At 47.9% G+C, this 17862-nt stretch overlaps 1 protein-coding gene across 5 annotated transcripts in view; it reads right to left on the minus strand.

The window, feature by feature from the left end:
• The window catches only part of LOC135174968 (endonuclease domain-containing 1 protein-like), a 239753-nt gene extending 237313 nt beyond the window's left edge, over positions 1 to 2440 (minus strand). For 3 of the 5 annotated variants that reach the window (XM_064142718.1, XM_064142716.1, XM_064142717.1), the window contains exon 1: positions 2164 to 2440. The gene's annotated coding sequence lies outside the window, so the exon portion shown is untranslated. Of the gene's footprint in view, positions 1 to 1120; positions 1207 to 1606; positions 1687 to 2163 lie in introns of those variants that run through there. The other 2 variants (XM_064142721.1, XM_064142720.1) reach the window with 2 other exon arrangements.
• Positions 2441 to 17862: the final 15422 nt, after the last annotated feature.

A 17862-nucleotide genomic window follows, 5' to 3' on the forward strand; every position in this document is an offset into this window, starting at 1 on the left:
CGGCGATTGGCTGCCGGGCCGCGCGGGGCGTGGCCATCGCTCCCGCCGCCGCGGTGCAGTGCCGAAGGTGCGCCAGGCGGGGGCCGCTGTGCGAGCCGAGGGGTCGCCCGCCCTCAGCTAGGCGGCGAGCCCCGAGAAGCTATCCTCAGGAGGCGGCATGGCGCTGCACACCCAGTTGGCTCCAGATACGGTCGGTCCCCGGAGTCTTCACACCCGGCTCCCACCGAGGGATCAGACCCTCCCCGCCATAGCCGCCTGGCCCTCAAACCGGCCTCCTCCACCCTCACACCCGGCTCCTGCCGCGAGGCCAGGCGTCCGTACTAACCCCCCAGTAAGGGCCCTGAGCCTCACACTTGACCACCCGCTATAGCCCCCGGCCCTGCCCATCACACCTACCTCCACCCTCACACTTGGCTCCCACCGACCTCTTGCTGCTCTCACATTAGGCTCTCGCCATACAGCCAGACCCTCACATCCATCTCCCACTATGGTCCCCAGCCCTCAAAACTGGCTCCCACCACGTGGCCAGGCCCCTCACATCGATCTCCTACGGCTTCTGAGCCATCACATCCGACTCCTGACATAGGGTCAGAACCTTACAGCAACCTCCTGCCGCGGGGCTGGGCCTCCATACCGACCTCCTGCCGCCTTCACGCCTGACTCCCGTGGACATGGACCCTCACGCTGACCTCCTGCCGCGACGTGTGGTCTACGCATTGACCTTCTGCGGGGTCCCTGTCCCTCACAACTCTCGCCCTCGCACTCGCTGCCCACTGCGACAACGAGCTCGCATGCCCAGCTCCACCACGGCCCCACGCCCTCACACCCGCTGCTGTCCAAGGCCCGCACCCGTCAAAGACACCGACCACCTCGCCCGGAGTTCTGCAGGCCGCGGGCTACCCCCAACTTCGAGCTGCACCATACAGTAAGCGCCTCAGACCGCGGTACTCATCCGCTCTGTCCCACCTGATCCCAGATCCCACTTCCCCACAGCCTGCTCCCTGGTCCTGGCAGCGCCTCGCCGCTCCCCATCAGGAACCTCCCGTCGCCTTTCCCCGGGGCGGGAGGAAGCTCTACAACGTTCTCTTTCGCCTTAGCCTCTTTCTGCTCATACACCCACCTGTGGGGCGGCAGGCCATGCCCGCTGTCCGCTCGCCGGCCGGCCCGCTTCGATCAACTAGCGCTCGCTAGCACCAGGAGCGGAGCATGCGGAGGGCTGGAGCGGGGTGGGGGGGTGAGAAGTGCTAAATATACTCGTTGCCGGCGGCACCGCCTGTGTCACGGACCCGGGCTGGCGAGCGGCGGCGCGGCGCGGCCCGGCCCTCCCCGCCTTCACCCAACCCCCCCGCGGCCGCATCTTGTTTTCTCCATACGCACTTGGAAATGCCGACCGGGTGTCGTCCCCCCACGGCCGGGGGGTTATTTGAGGGGGACTGTTGTCATTTTCGCGCTATTCGGGATACCCACGCAGCGAGGAAAACAGAACGGCGCAGTCCGGTCCTTCCCCGCCCCCGCCTGCCACCCCCGAGCAGGGGCTCGGCTGTCACTTGGCTCCGTCGCGGAAGACACCCCCTACCTCCCCATGTCGCGACAGTGGCCCGCGCACCTGCCGTTCACGGTCCTCCCTCTACAGTTGCCATCTCCTACCAGTGGCGTGGGGAGGTGTAGGGCATGCCTACCTCTCCCTCCAAGGGGGGGAAAGGAGAGCGGTGGCGGCGCAGCCCCTACGAAGCGGCCGGCCGAAGGCTCGTCGCTGGCACCCAGGTGCGTGGGGGGAGCTCCGCGGGTGGGGTGCGGGGGTAGGCGCGGGGAAGAGAGGGGGCGATAGGAGGCAGGATGGAGCGAGGCTCCTTCCTTTGCTTCCCCCCCTAGTCCTGTCCTCCCCCCCTTCCCCCCCCCCTCGCCGCTTGTGTTTACCTCAAGTTTGAATTTTATCTGCGCAACATGAGCTGGAATGCGGACATGGAGGGCGGGAGGGCGCGCACACGCCCGCCGCTCCGTGGGGACACGCTGCGCCCCGGGCCCCTCACACCCCCCCGACATCGCACCCTCACCCCGCTCCTCCTCACCCCGCCGCCGCGTAAACATGGCGCACTCGCTCGCCCCGCCAAACCCCGCGCCATCCCGAGCAGCCCCCATGCCCAAGTCCCGCCGGTAACTTACCTCCAAGAGCGGTCGCTACTCCGCCGGCTTCTCCTCCTCCCCGGGGGAGGGTGCCACACGCAGCCCCATCAGCGGGGGTTGCCACATCTGCCGAGCTTCCACCGAGCTCCCAGGCGCTGAGACAGGTGCAGGCAGCGCGGAGAGGAGCTGCGGGGCGGGCCGGAGTCGGGGCAAGGGCGGGCCGGGGCGGGGGGCACGGCTGCCCCGCCGCCTCCTCCTCCTCCCAGCCGCCCCGGGCTCCCCTAATGCTTCCCTCCCCACTATGTTGTTTCATTATATCATGTCCATCATGTGACACCCGGAGGCCTCTCTATGGAAACTTAAAGGGGACTTTCACGTGACGACAACGACACTGCCGCCGGACCCGCTAGTACCCCTCGGCCGAGCCTGGGGGCTGCCAGCTCCCCTGCCATCCGCCGCAGAGCCCGCTGCCCTCCTACGGGGGGCTTACCCTCTCACACCTACTATGCTCGGGTTTGCAAGTCAAAGCAAGTTTCCGCGCTTGCTTGTGCCATTATTATTAATTAGGGTTGCTTTGGGTTTGGTTTTTTTTTTCCTCTCTGCGCCACCTCCGCTTCTGATCGCGAAGAAAAATAACCACCCTCTGCGCTCCCGTCCGAGCACCTCGCAGAGTGCGGATGGCCCTTGGTCCTGGAGGGATGCATGATCCGGTGCTCTTTTACGCGCACGGTGGGTCTCCAGTGCTGGAAGCATCACCAAAAAAAACCCAAAAAACAAAAAACCAAACAACCAAAAACAGAAAAAAAATCTAACCAAGCAACAAACAAAACCCCCAACCAAACAAAAAGAAGCAACCAAAAAAATTGCTTATGTCAGACTGAGGAGGCTGAATGAAACAAAACAAACTTGTGTCAGACAAGATGTGAGCGATGCCGTCGGTGTGGCTGAGCCGGGTGGTCGCGGACACGGGTTTTAGCTGTGCCGTGGGTAAGGCAGACTTGTCATACCGTCGATTTTCTCCAGCAGGTTGTAGTACAGAGATGCTGGAAGGAGCCGTTTCTGGGGATGTACGCTTGCCACTGCAATAATACCAACCGCGCATGAGAACAGCCACCCCTCAGTGAAGGGAAAAGGAAAGGTGAAGACACGTTCCGTCATTGGAGGAGACCTGGGTCCCCCACTCAGCCGCTCCCCAGCCTCCCGCCTGCGGCCAGGGGTGAGGGCAGGCCGGGCGGGCGGGCAGCGCCGCGTTCCTCAGGCTGCTGTTCTGCCTCCGGTGCTGAAGCGGTTTTTTTTTTCCCAGCTCTCCTCCTGCCCCCAGGATTTGGGATGACGGAAACAAAGCCCACCTGCGCCACGGTCCCACCGCCGAACTTCTGATCACCTGGCGCTGTACAAGGGCCTCTCAGATTGTTTTCCATGGAAGATAGCCCACAGTTCTCACAGGAGCTCCCCAAATTCTGCACCAGTGGCACAGCAGTATTGGTGATTAAGTGCAAGGTTTAAGAGGGTAGCTTGAAAAGGTATATGGCTTTTCTGTTGAAAACCAAAGGAGGAAAAGCATGCCTCGTTCCTTTCTTATACTGGAAATCACAGCCCCTCAGCAGATTAGTATATGACCCATAGATGAAATAAATTCTAAGTTTGGCATTTAGTTTTGTCAGTGTCTCATGGAGTTTTCTTGAATAGAGGCATGTAAGTGACCTCTTTCCCAGGTATGGGATTGATGCTGGTGCCCGGAACATATCCCGTCAGCCATGGCAGGGGACTGCAGCCACCAGGTCCAGCAGCACAGGCCCATTTCTGGCTATGATGGCAGATAACCTCCCTTTACTCTCCCATTAATGCTTTAGGAGTTAAACACTTTGGAGCACTCATTCCCCAGAGCCTGTGCAATGAGCTCTCTGTGTAACAGATCCACGTTTCAGATTCCTCTACCATTATTTTTCATTTTTGTAAAGAGTTTTGTAGAAATTGTTAACATTTTTTAGCTGAAACAGGTTAACTGAGTGAGGAGCAGTTCATCCTCCTTTCCTTCCTTCTTCTCAGAATCCTCCCTCTATCCACTCTATGCTTTGTCTTTATCCATCCCTTCTCACCTGATTTTGGGACGATTTCTATCTCTGAGCTCCTTTCTGCCATTTTACCCAGGGTGACCCACTGCCATGGAGCCTAGCTCAAGCATGCCTCTCTTTCCATCTCCCTAGAGCTTATTTCTCTCCCTCATAAGCCTCTTTCTATTTCTTATTCCCTTTTCCATATCAGCCTTAAAGGAGAATGAGGCTGGAGCTGGAATATAGAAGTCATCATCTAGAAGTACTGCTAGAACTGATCTGTTTTATGCTGCTGCTATTTCTTCTGCTGCCGTTCTGCTGTGTCATGGGAAGAGAGTTACCTCGCCATGCCAGCCCTGGGAAGCGGCACCTCAGGCAGAGCCGCTCTCTGCAAGCCTGAGTTGTTCTTTGCAGAGCTGAAAGGGAAGTCTGCCTGGCTCAGGGTTTAGTCTGTACGGAGAAGACATCACCCCCTTTCTCGGGCTCTGACAGAGAGATCAGTGTCAGGAGATTTACAGGAGGCAGAGTGGCAGCAGCAGCAGTGACAGCACATCAGCACACAGCCTTATTTAATTTCGTCAAGCCAAGATGCTTTAGGTTACAGCCAAGCAGAAAAGCAAAATTATGTATTTCCTGTTAAAAAAAAGGGGTGCTTTTTCCCAAATTTGCTTTAAATTCTTGCAATGAGGTCTTGCACTAAGAAAGAACAAGGATTGCTTCTCTTAAAGAATATTGTTAATTATAAAATCTTGATGATCTTTGCTCCTTCCACCTGAGCCTATTTCCTTCAAAAACTTGCTTTCAAAAATAAGAGGTGTCAAGAAGACTCCTCTCCCCTCTCCCAAGCCAATGTTCCTTGGAAAGGCCTGAAGAAGCCCGAGGCTGTGTCTACCTGTGAATGGAAACAGTTTGACTAAACACCAACGTGCAGGTACACATGCACATTCACGCTCACCCACAGGATTTAAAGCAGCCTATTGAAGCAGACGTATAGGAAAATCCTTCATCATGTGACAGGCTTTAATATCTGTCTTAAAATTAATCCCCAACCGATGGACTCTGCGTTGTGGCAGATCACAGGAGTCTCAGTAGCTGGGGTTCTCTGCAGGTTTTTCAGACTGCCAAATAAAATCCCCTATTTGCTCTTGGATTGATTTGTGTTTTCATAAGGAAATGCTTGGCTTGTGAAAGCAAGTGAGGAAACTTGTGAGGGTTTCAGTCTTGTTTTTACACAGTGGTAAAAAAGACCTTTGTCATGGGATCAGGATAAAATCTGATGCTGTTCCTCAAGGAAATGGTTAAAGGGCCTGGCAGAATTCTTCAGTTTCTCTGTCAGAAGCACCAGCTTTTATCAGATCTTGAGCTTTGGAGGTAGTCCTGCTCACTTGTGAATGTTGTCTTAGCTTCTTTTTTTCTTTATTTTTGTCACTGGAACCAAATCTTTTTGTTTCACTTCTCTTTCTAATTCATTTCACTCTTTAGCTCCCATGTGTTACAAAGTGCAGTTTCATTTAGACTCTCTCCAGAAGAAAGCCTGGTTCCAGAAAGTGATTTGCTATTTTCTTTGCCACTCACACAACACCATAACTACTCAAGCAGATCGAGTTATAAACAATGCTGACAGGACCCCCCCTAAACCAAACCCAGACTGCGAAATTGAGACAAATAGACCAGAGAACCCAAAATATTCTTATTTCTAGAACTGGGCTGCTGTCAAAACTGGGGTAAAATAATGCTTTGTTTATGTGTCAAGCAGAGTGTTTGTTGATCGAGTTTCTAAGGTGATGTAGCAGGAAATACTGATCTTAGGAGAAATGACGTGAACAAAACAAGAAACTCTAATTCAGCAGTTATTTTTCAACTGATAGAAGGGGAAAAATATATTCTAAAAGCAATGTAAGGTTTTCATTAAGCTTTTCTTCTCCCTTGCCAGCAAATACAAAAGCAGCCTCTCACCTGCTCTGCTTCTGTATGGAGCTATTTGCAAGAGCAGAACTAAATCATTTATCAGAAGGAACATTTCCATTGCCTGCAAATACCTACCCTGGCTGCCGTTTCTACGTCATGTCGTGGATGAGACTGATGCTTAAGCAAGGTTTTAATGTACCTGCATTTTCGCCAGACTGGTGCCAGGCATGCTGAGTCATTTTCCCTGTTCCTATTCTGCAGTCGGCTGCTTGCACACTTTCCCCTGTTATTTGTGTGGGTCGTAAGCTCAGCAACAGATGAGAATAACTGCTGATATCTCTTCAGGCTGCCTCCCTAAGGAAATAATGATTGTGCTGCGCTGCTTTTCTGTTCACGTACATGTTCACGCCCCTCTCCCAAAAGCTTCTGAACCCATTAATGAATTTTTTATTAATTTGGAGAAAGCAGATATTTCAAAGACAGTTATGTTCCTGCAAGTTGTGCACGGGCAGGAGGGAAAGACTTGGAAGCAGAACTCAGCCATAACACATCAGGGCTGGCAGCTTTCTTCCAACAACCAAATCCATACATACCAACCAGATATCTATAGGTAGCCACAGCAATGCTGTATCCTGCCTCGTACAGCTTTCACTAGCTGATGTCGTGCAGAAACTGAGGAACCAGGATACCTGAGGGAACAAGCTGTTTTTCAGGCAAAACAGTGGAGAAGTTTGAGGAGTATCACCATATGCAAGGGAAAAGTTGGTGCCAACCATGGCAGAGGAGCCACATTGGGCTGTTCTTAGAACTGATACAGCTGGTCACACTAATGATCCATTGAGCACTAAACCTGTAGGAAAAGATTCCCTGTCTACATCTCTTTCAAACATGGTCTGTAGAGGTGTTACTACTAAGATATCTACAATTCCAAATGAAAAGCAGCCTTGACTACAGACTTGAGCCTGCTGTGTCCTATAAACCCACTTCTCATGTACCTCACTGTTGCTGATGTTCGAAGCTGACTTTTGCTTGAGAATAGCCAAGCCTGGGGTGTCTCCCCATGGGCAGGAAGTTACTAACTGTGCTGGACCCCTTTTGACAGTCTAGCTGAGATTGTGGCATAGGAGAACACTAGCTTGGCATCTCCACCTCCGCATGTGCTGGGAGTCAAACCCAGTGATGATGGTCAGGTCAGGACCAGAGGATCAGACCTGATCTTACCTGCAAGCAATGTCTTAATTTGTATGTTCTTTCTGTACCAGTGGCACCTTGCTTGGACCAGCCACTGCAGGACAGGCACCCTAATGCTGCACACAGCATACACTTTCATCTCCATTGCAATTAGTCTGATACAAAAAGCAGCTTTAGCCTGACAATCTGCAAATTAAAAAAACCCTGTGTCTTCATATGCATAGACTGGATGTACAGAGTATGTATTGTGTGTCACCTCCCTTATGTCCCATATTTGTCACAAATGGCATCTGCTCCAGCAATACTGCACAGTCCAAATGGACTCCTGGAGACACAGGGCTGTTTTGATACTGACATTCTTTTAAACTAAGGTGTTAGTTCTTCTACCATGATGTGCTCTCTGTGGAACTCCTCTGGAAGGAAGACTTTAACACAGAAGATTCACCAGCCTCTGATGATTAATCTATAAAATTAGAACCAGTTTCTCTACCAAGGAGCACATTATTAAGTCTATTACAGCTGCTCGACACCAACTGAGATCAGGGGCCTCGTTTTCCTGGATACTATGTAACCATACCCTAGGAGATAACCTCTGCCTTGAAGGGCTTACAAAGTGAAAAGACAAAAGAGTGAGCAATAGAACTCTCAGGCAGAGCAAATAGGATGACCTTTTGCAAATGTCAAGTTAATACCATTATCTGGAAGTAGAAAGGGTTTATCAGAAGGGCTGATGGGTCAACAGGGGTGGGAGATGCTCAGCGTTGTGGGGTGAGATGGAGTAAAAGCCATGGCAGAAGCTGCATGGTATGAGATTGAAAGGAAGTGCATGCAGAGCATCACACAGTCAGTCAACACACTCAGGAAAAGAGTCTGATAGCCCTACCCACAGCTCACAGTGTGACCAGCTCCTACCTGTAACTTCTTGCCCAAAGCCAGGCAGCCTGGAGAGGGGAGATAGTGAAGGCAGGGAGTGGACAGCATGGTTCCTCCTACATGCTGTTCTACACAGGCAGCTGGAGGTGTGATAGCTCTGTTTTGGGGGTTGTTTCTCTCTGTGGCTCAGCCTCCTGCAGCTGTGTTTCTTGCAGCTGAGCCTCAGGGCTGGAGTGAGATGTAGTTCAGTGCTCTAAGTCCAGGGCAGCACATAATTGAATATTAACAGGAACAGCTCCAGGAGCTACTGGGACTCAGGAAGTCACAATTCCTTCCCTGCCACTCCTTCGTCTCAGTGGGAGGTGGTTGCTGGAGGCCTTAATGGATGTGAGACGTAATATGCTTCCCTCACATTAGCTCTGGTTTGCAAACCAAGGCTTTAACCACATCCTACCCTCTCTGATCATTTCCTCATGCACCTTTTCAGCAAGATGTGAAATGCACTAGCTACAGCCACCCTAGCATCCCACAGCTGTCTGAGTGGAGCAGAGCAGAGACCTCACACCTTGTATCTCCAGGGAACAAAGGGGGTCTCACCTTCAAGGCTCATAAAAATTTGGCAAATACATGTTGTTGAACTCTTTGCCTCTGTTTCATGCTTTTGAGAACAGGAGTGACTTATTCATAGAATGGAGATGCTATGAGCATCACAGAAGGTCTAGAAAGTGATTTTCAAGTTGAAAATCTTTGATATCATGCCTTTAGTAAATATTCAAGTTAAAATGCAGCAACAAATTCGTAGGTAGTATTGAGTCAGTGGCAAAGCAAGCCAACAGGATTCTGAGCTGCACCACAAGGGCATCACCAGCAGAGATAAAGAAGACATTACCTCGCTCTGTTCAGAGATTGTCAGGCCACACCTGGAATACTCAGTTCAGTTTTGGTCCCTGTTTTATAAGCGAGATGTGGACAAGCTGGAGAGGATGCAGCAAAGGACCACAAAAATGATTCAAGGACTGGTAAACTGCCAGATGAGAAAAGGCTGAAAGAAAAGGGTTTGTTCAGCCTAGAGAAAAGAAGGCTCAGGGGAGACCTTATCACCATGTCCCAGTATTTAAAGGATGGTTACAAAGAAGATGGAAACTCCCTTTCTAAAAGGAAATACATGGAGAAGATGGCATGTAATGGGCACAAGTTACTCCTGGTGAGATTCCAGCTGGACACAAGAGGAAAAACTTTCACAAGGACAATCAGCCATTGAAGCAATCTCCTCAGGGCAGCTGAAGATTCCCCAACACTGGACATGTTTAAGATTTGTCTGGTCAGGGTGCTGAGCCATGTTTAGACAGTCTTTTTACCAAGAAAGCTTGGACCATATGATTCCTGAGGACCCTTCCAACCTGGTATTCTATGGTTCTGTGGCTATCCATGCTGCCTATCAAATCTATTTACAACTGACCAGTGCTCACTTGCTCCCTCTCCAAAAGTGTGGATGGACATCATTCCCTCCCTGAGACTGTGCTGCAGATCTACTTTGCAGTTCAGCTGATGGTCATGTTACTTGCACAGGATAGTGTTTTACAAGAGGAGGTGGGTGGGAAGAGCTGCGGAGAAATGGCTGAGGTGGAAGCTTGGGTTAGCTGTGGCCTGATGCCCAGGATCACTGGGCTCCTCCTAAAGCAGAGGTGGGTAAAGGGCCTGTGTTCCACTCAGTCACCCCTGCCCAGCCTGGGCTTGGAGTCAGGCCTTGGGCCTCGGTACACAAAACAACAGTGAAGGAACTTGGCGATGCAGTCCATGCCCATGGCAAGGGGTTTGGAACTCCTGGATGATCTTTAAGGTCCTCTCAGCCCAAACCATCCTGTAATTCTATGATTCTGTGATCTGAGAGTGAAGATGCTTGTTCTGTTCCAGTAACACCTGGTTGAATAAGGCCTTGGGCAGCCAAGTCTAGTTGAGAGGTGTCCCTGACTATGGCAGGGAGGTTGGAGCAGATGATCTCTGTGGTCCCTTCCTACCTGAGTCATTCAGTGATTCTGTGAAGGAAGATGCCTGTAGAAACCTGCCCATGCCATCTGATCATTCAACACTTGGTGCTTGTTTAAGATGGGAGAAGGGAACAATTTCAGGATACCAGAAAATTCCCCAAGACTGTAAGGGCTATGCTGAGGAACAGTCAAAATTTTAAAAATCCATCTTCTTCTCCTTGTTTTACTCTTCCTTCTCACTTTAAAATTCACAGTGTCCTTGACTTTGACCCTTAAGGTCCACCAGCATTTGTTCCTTACATGACCCCTTTATTTTTTTTAAACTTTTCTCAATTCTTTTTTTCTCTTTAGTTGATATAGAACAGACTCTGCCATGAGACTGTTTCTGTTTTTTGTTTGACTTCTGTCTTCCTTTATCTCTACCTAGAGACATCCAGGAGATTGTCTCATACTCTTTCTAGAGTTCAGACAAAATATATTCCTTTCAGATAGCCTGCAAACTCCATCCTTCTTCCCCATCACCTGCCCTTCTTGAGCAACAGCTCTGGCAAATTTTATCTATTATTAATTTATTTGCAAATCAGGGTGCCTTGCTGGACAAAAATGAGAAACACTCTATTTCCTTTGCCATGCAAGTTTTTGCACTCCACCACACTCACTAACTTTTTCTAGCTCTTGAAAGTGAGGACCACAGCATCACATTCATTCTCCTGTCAAGCACATGCTGTCTGAGGGACATCCACAGAAAAGGAGACTCTTCATTCCACTTATTTAGAGCTACACTGATACATTAGAAGAGAAAATTGATGTGACCCCAGGCTGAGAGATCCTGGGCTGTTTAGCCTGGAGCAGACTGAGAGGGAATCTTATCAATGCTGATGAGTATCTAAAGGACAGGAGTCAAGAGAATGGGGTCAGACTCTTTCCAGTGGTACCCAGTGACAGAACAAGAGGTAATGGGCACAAACTGGAACACAGACAGTTCCATCTGAATGTGAGGAAAAAAATCTTTCCTTTGAGGGTGACACAGCACTGGAACAGGCTGCCCAGAAAGGTTGTGGAGTCTCCTTCTTTGGAGAGATTCCAAACCCACTTGGACACGTTCCTGTGCAATCTGCTCCAGGTGACCCTGCTTTAGCAGAGGGTTGTGGAAACTCCAGAGGTCCCTTCTAACTTCTACCTGTTTGTGAGTCTATCAAACAATACACAGGAGGAAGGATTGATTTTGTTATTGGTTGGTGAAAACTTCATGCTTCATTTGGGATCACTGACTTCCTCCTGCTGTTGGGGGGTTAATTAACACCAACAGTGTGTTTGAAGCTGTGCTAAAGCACAAACAGAAGATTTGCATCGGTATTTTGCATTCTGAGCAGGCACAGGAAAGATGGAAACACTGCCACACCTAGAGAAGACATGCCAGGAAAGAGAGAACTGGAGAGAGATAGTGAATTCCCCACAGTCCCCTGAGCAGTCTCCAACCATCCTGAGGGATGCTGATCGACTTCCAGTGTGGAAGACTTGAGAGTTAATTTAGGAAAGTTAATTTTAATTCAAAGACATTTGCTTTGAATTAGAAAGTTTTTATGTTTGATTTGTGGGTTTTTCTTCTTTCCCAGATATCCAGTAAGAATAATCTCTACAAGAAATCACGCCAATTTAGTTCTGTTGTACCCAGGACAACTGTCAATATCCTTTCTGTAAGTCTGCTGTCTTAGAAAATAGTTTTCTTCTTGTCTTCTTGTCTTTTTTTTTCCCTTCTGGGAAGTTTTTTGAACCATTTATAGTCCTCACTGCTTTCCTCTCATTCCCCTACAAATGCTCCCCATCTTTCTTCTGCCAGCATCCTAGTCCAGCATCCAAACCCACATCTGATATTCCAACTGAGCTCTCATTGGAGTGGAATAATTGTTTCTGATGTTTCATCTCTTACACTGCTGTTCCTATGCTCCAAGATTAGATTTGCTTTATTCTACAACAGCTGTGGACTCTTCGGTGTCTTGTTCATGGCCCTTTTTCCTTTGAATGGTTTCTTGACCAGATTTGCCACTTTGCATTGGCATATTTGCTTGCTTATGACCTTTCTGAACCAAATCTGGTTGATTTTATGCTAGTACTCAAATTTCCCAGCAACATTTTGGAACACATCCTCCAGAGTAATTATATATTCTTTACTTTGTCATCCAAATAACTAAGGAAAATATTAGAATCGGGTCCAGGGGCGAACCCTGTGGGAGCCCACTTGGAAAGCCCTCTAAATTAGAAGGAAAAGAAATAGTAATTCTTGTGTGAATACATTTTTTTTTCTGTCAAGTATGCCTTATGATGACTTCACAGAGATCAGAGTTCCCCATCAGCTTATGGAAATGTCATGTGAATGGGTGTTAAAAGCCCTGCTTATTTCAAAATATCTGACATGCAGTCCCTCTTGCTTCTTCTGTAACACAGTTGTTGAGTTCAAAGATGGAAATTAGATGGTTTTAACATCACTCATTTGTGACAAATCCAGTCTGGTTGATTGTGTATTTCTATTATCAGCCAAGTACTTATAACCAATTGATTAACAGTTTATTGTATGATTTCTCTGCTTTGCATGCTACACTAACTGCTATATAGTTCCTTAAGTCCTTCTTCCTCCCCCCCCCCCCCCCCCCCCCCCCCCCCCCCCCCGTCAAGATGGGCACTGTTTGCCCTTCTTTCCTGCTCTGGGATCTCCTCTGTTCTCCATGAGCTCTCCTGGATAATTACTAATGAGTCAGAGATCGCTCTGGCTAGTGCCTGAAGTGCTCTAGGGGGAACATCATCCAGTCCTGCTGACTTGAATCAGCCAAACTTCTTTGCATTAGTTTAACTGTTTCTTTTGCTATTTTGGGTTGCTTTATGCCATTGGTAAATGTGGATATGTTATGATGATAAACATCAGTTTATCTTTTTCTTTCCCTCTCCTTCTTCTAATGGCTAAAGCTTAACAAAAAAATGAATGGGCCAGTCTATTCTCTGTTACTGTTTCTGTTCTCTCATTTTTGGTTAATTCAGTTAGGTGCAGCTGCTGTTATCTTCCTATTCTTTCTGATACCTTTACAGAGCATTATTTTGTCACTCTCCATATCCCTTCCTAATTGAAACTCATTTTGTCCCTAGCCCTTTTCATTTGAGTTCTCCATAGTCTGTCTCCTCTACAGACACTATTTTCCTGGTCTTGTTTCTAGGCCTTGTACAGCATAATGTCCATTCTCTTTTTAATGCTCCCCTCACTCCTTCCTTTCTTCAGAGGAAGATGCTCCCTCATTTTGTTACCTCCTTCAATATAATTAACCTTCACCTTCCTATTCTCAGTGACTTCTTCCCCATTAGTCAGTCCAATCTCAGAGAGCAACAATTTCCTCCTCCCACAAGAACTTTGCTCCACCATTTGAACTTTCATTGCCAGCCTCCTCCAAACATAGCTTCAAGCCCTTCTGCAGGGCTTGCAAGGCAGTAATTGTGCAGTCCCTCCTTACAGAGCCAGATAGGAAACCATTATTTATTTTGCTCTGTTATTGCAGATCTAATTAATAATCCATTTATGTCTTAGGCTCATCCTCCCCTCTCAATATTCCAGTCCTTGCCCCAACTTTTACTTCCAGCCAGAAGGGTGAAAACTCTGAAGCTCTTTTCAGGGAAGTAAATTAATAGGATGGTCCCAGTAAGCCTTACAGAGGTCACCTGCATGCTGAGGCACCCCTCTCCAGCTCGATGGGAGACTGAGCAGGCATTTATGAAAGGCAATTAAGAGGTCTGAGTGCATTGAAACATTCCTTTACCCTTCAAGATTTATAGTGCCCAGCACACAGGTGGCATTTTTTTTTCCACCAAAAATTGTGTTGTTATCTTTTAGAAAATCAGAAAACAAACCCAGGCCTATATGAAAGGTATTAAATTAAATTCCCAGCATTTTGGGTCACTGTACTTCATAACATGATGACATCTCTGAACAACAAAGAACATGAACCTGCAAGTTCACATAAGCAGCAGACTTGCAATTTCACCTACACCCACCTACCTCCTCTTTCTTTTAACTAGACACAAGTGACTCTTGTTCAGCACTGTCCTTAGGCTCTCCAGACTCACTAGCACTCCACTGAGCAGGTTCAAGTCGTTAGGTAGCATTTAAGCCAGATGCATACAACTGTCAACCTCATTTTTGGCAAACAGTAATTAAGAAGCTCTCACTATCTGAGCAGTCTGCTCCACATAAGTGGGGCTATTGGTGAGCTTGAGCATTTTGTCATGTGAGAGCCAGCATGAACCTGCAGTACTGAGCCCATGGATACCACTTGGTGGTATCTACAAAAGCAAAAATTATTCAGGTTTAGGACTTTCTGGTAGTGATTCTACCCAGAGGAGGTTATTGAGAAGATAACAGCAAATATTTCCTGGAGGAGCACAGTGATAGAACAAGAAAGGAGGGACTATTTACAAAGGCATGTAGTGACGGAGCAAGGAGCAATGGCTTGAAACTAGAGAAGGGTAGATTTAGGCTGGACATTTGGAAGAAGCTCTTTACTATGATGGTGGTTGAACACTGGAACTGGTTGCCTGGGGAGGTGGTGGAGGGCCCCATCCCTGGAGACATTCAAGGTCAGGCTTGATAGAGCAAACCACTGTAGCTGGAGGTGTCCCTGAAGAGTGCAGTGGGGTTGAACTAGATGACCTTTAAAGGTCACTCTGACCCAATGCCTTCTATGATTCAAGAGGCAGTCAGTGCAAGCTGCTGCAGAGGACATTACAACTAGATATTAGGGAGATCAGAAAACTTAAAGTGAAAGTGGTCAACTACTGAAACAAAAGACCAGAAGAGCTTTACAGATCTCCATCCTTGCAAAACACAGCTAGGCAAGACTAAGCAATCTGACTGGAGGCTGAGATTAGCCCTGCTGTGAGAAGAGCAGTCTGGAGATCTCTCAAGGTCTTTCCCTCCCCAGATCATTCTGTGAGACTGCAGACCCGTTCAGATGTCTCCAGGGTGGTTCTATTGCTGTCCTGTATGTTGCAGCTGATTGCCAATAAGATTACTAGACTTGCCCAAGTGTTTTGATTCAGTGGGCACAGATTTCTCCACATCAAACAATGGTTTCAATTGGAAGGGACCTCAAAGATCATCTAATTCCAACCCTCCTGCCCTGGGTAGAGACACCTTCTACTAGACCAGGTTGCTTAAAGCCCCATCTAACCTGACTTTGGACACTTCCAGGTTTGGAGCCTCCACACTATGTCTGCGCAACCTGTTCCAGCATCTCACCACCCTCGTGGTGAAGAAGTTCTTCCTAACATCTAATCTAAATGCAGCTTTTTTCAGTTTGAAGCCATGGCCCCTCATCCTGAGGCTACATGCCTTTGTTACTACAGCTCTCTCTTCACAGAGAGAGTGATTTCCCATTGGAATGGGCTGCCCAGGGAGGTGGTGGAGGCACCATCCCTGGAGGTCCTCAAGAAAAGACTGAATGAGGAATTTAATGCCATGGTCTAGTTGATTGGATAGGGCTGGGTGCTAGGTTGGACTGGATGATCTTGGAGGTCTCTTCCAACCTGGTTGATTCTATGATTCTATGATTCTCTCCTGTAAACCCCTTTCATACTGGAAAGCTGCTATAAGGTCTCCCCCTGGATCTTTCTGTTCTCAGGGACTCAACAGCTCAACTTTCCCAGCCTGCTTTCATAAGACAAATGCTCCAGCTCTCTGATAATTTTTGAGGCCTTCTCTGCACGCACTCCTACAGGTCCATTTCCTTCTTGTATTGGAGGCTCTAGAGCTGTATCCAAAACTGCAGGTGGGGTCTCATGAGAGGAGGGGCAGAATCACCTTCCTCAACCTGCTGCCCACACTGCTTTGGATGCAGCCCAGGACATGGTTTGTTTCTGATCTCTACAACTACCTAAAAGGAGGTTGTAGTGAGGTTGGAGCTGGTCTCTTCTCCCGGATTACTAATGATAGGACAAGAGGAAATGGCCTCAAGTTGCATCAGGGGAGGTTCAGGTTGGATGTTGGGAGGAATTCTTTACTGAGCGGGTGGCCAGGCACTGAAACAGGCTGCCCAGGGAGGTGGTGGAGTCACCATCCCTGAAGGTGTTTAAAAGGAGAGTGGATGTGGTGCTTGAGGCTGTGGTCTAGTGATGAAGGATGCTGGGATGAAGGTTGGACTGGCTGATCCTGGTGGTCCTTTCCAACCATAGTGATTCATAGTGATTAGATGTTGTGCTGAAGGATTTGGTTTAGTCAAGGACTTGTCAGTGTGAAACTAATGCTTGGACTCGATGAGCTTGAAGGGCTTTTCCAAACTAAAAAATGCTGTGATCTGTGAGTGCAAATTGTTGGCTTATGTAGTGCTTCTACTCAACTAGCACTCAAGACCTTTTCCTCAGGACTGTTCTCTATCCATCTCCTGCCCAGCCTGGATTTGTGCTTGGAATTACTCTGACCTAAGTGTAGGACCTGAGTTTGTATGGCTACTCTGTGCAGAACCCAGAAGTCTTCTTCTCATATAATAGGAAATTCCCAGGTTATTATGAATTCATGAGTTTAACACTGATCCCAAACAGTATAAAAAAACAATCTTATAGAGGCTCTGATCAGTAATGAATTAAAGGATGCCAAGCTGATTGATATGCCCAAGCAGCTTTATGGAAAGCCTGTCATGTCAAACAAATGAATGTTTTTTTAATGAGAATGTAAGTTTGGTTAATAAAGATAAGGCTGTTATAAATTATTTAGATTTCTGCAAGTTATTGAACAGTTCCTGAGCACAAGCCCCAATTAAAGAAAAATGGTACAAAACCTAATCTGCTGTACTAAATGGATTAAAAACTATTTCAGCAAGAGATCTTATAATGGAATTTGAAATTCAATTATACCAGAGATATTGAAGCCCTCCATTTATTTATTCTGGATCCTGGATTGTTCGATGTCTTTGGGATTGACCCAGAGGAAATGATAAGAATCATCACTGATAAACTTGTAGATGATGTGAAAGCCACTTGTAGCAGACCCAAGGAAGGAGGGGAACATGGAAACAAGATGAATTTAAAAGCAAAAACTGCAGTGTTTTGTTGTAAAAGGAGAGATCACATTTGCAAGGTGGAAGGCCCAGAACATGGGAGCAATGAAACTGCCCAGATAAGCCAGTGAACAGAAACATGCTGAGAAGAAGAGAGAATTTTGCAGCAACTCCAGTTCAGCTAACAGCACTGAAGGCTTACTTTTTCAGGAAAAGTACTTTGTGGCTTTCTTGAAGTTGGGGAAGGAGTTGATTTTTCCCTAGGATGACATTCAAAAAAGCCATTTCAAAGATGTATACATCACTACCATGCAAGAATTTGGAACTAGGTGGTAGTAAAGGTCCCTGCCAACCCAAACCATTCAATGCCTCTCTACTCTACTTTGATAAGACCTCACTATGAGTACTGTGTCCAGATCTCGAGCCCCCAGTATAACAGAGACGTGAACCTGTGGGAGAAGGTCCAATGGAGAGCTACAAAGATGATCAGAAGGATGGAGCATCTCTTCTGTGAAGACAGGCCCAAAAAATTGGGGTTGTTCAGCCTGGAGAATAGAAGGCTCTGAGAAGATCTTATAGTCACATTTCAATGTTTAAAGGGGACCTACAAGAAGGCTGGGGAGGGACTGTTTACAAGGGCTTGTAGTGACAGGAGAGATGGTGGTTTTAAGCTGCAGCAAGGTAGATTTAGGG

The sequence above is a fragment of the Pogoniulus pusillus genome, chromosome 4 (assembly GCF_015220805.1).
Source record: "Pogoniulus pusillus isolate bPogPus1 chromosome 4, bPogPus1.pri, whole genome shotgun sequence".
NCBI classification, from domain to species: Eukaryota; Metazoa; Chordata; class Aves; order Piciformes; family Lybiidae; genus Pogoniulus; species Pogoniulus pusillus.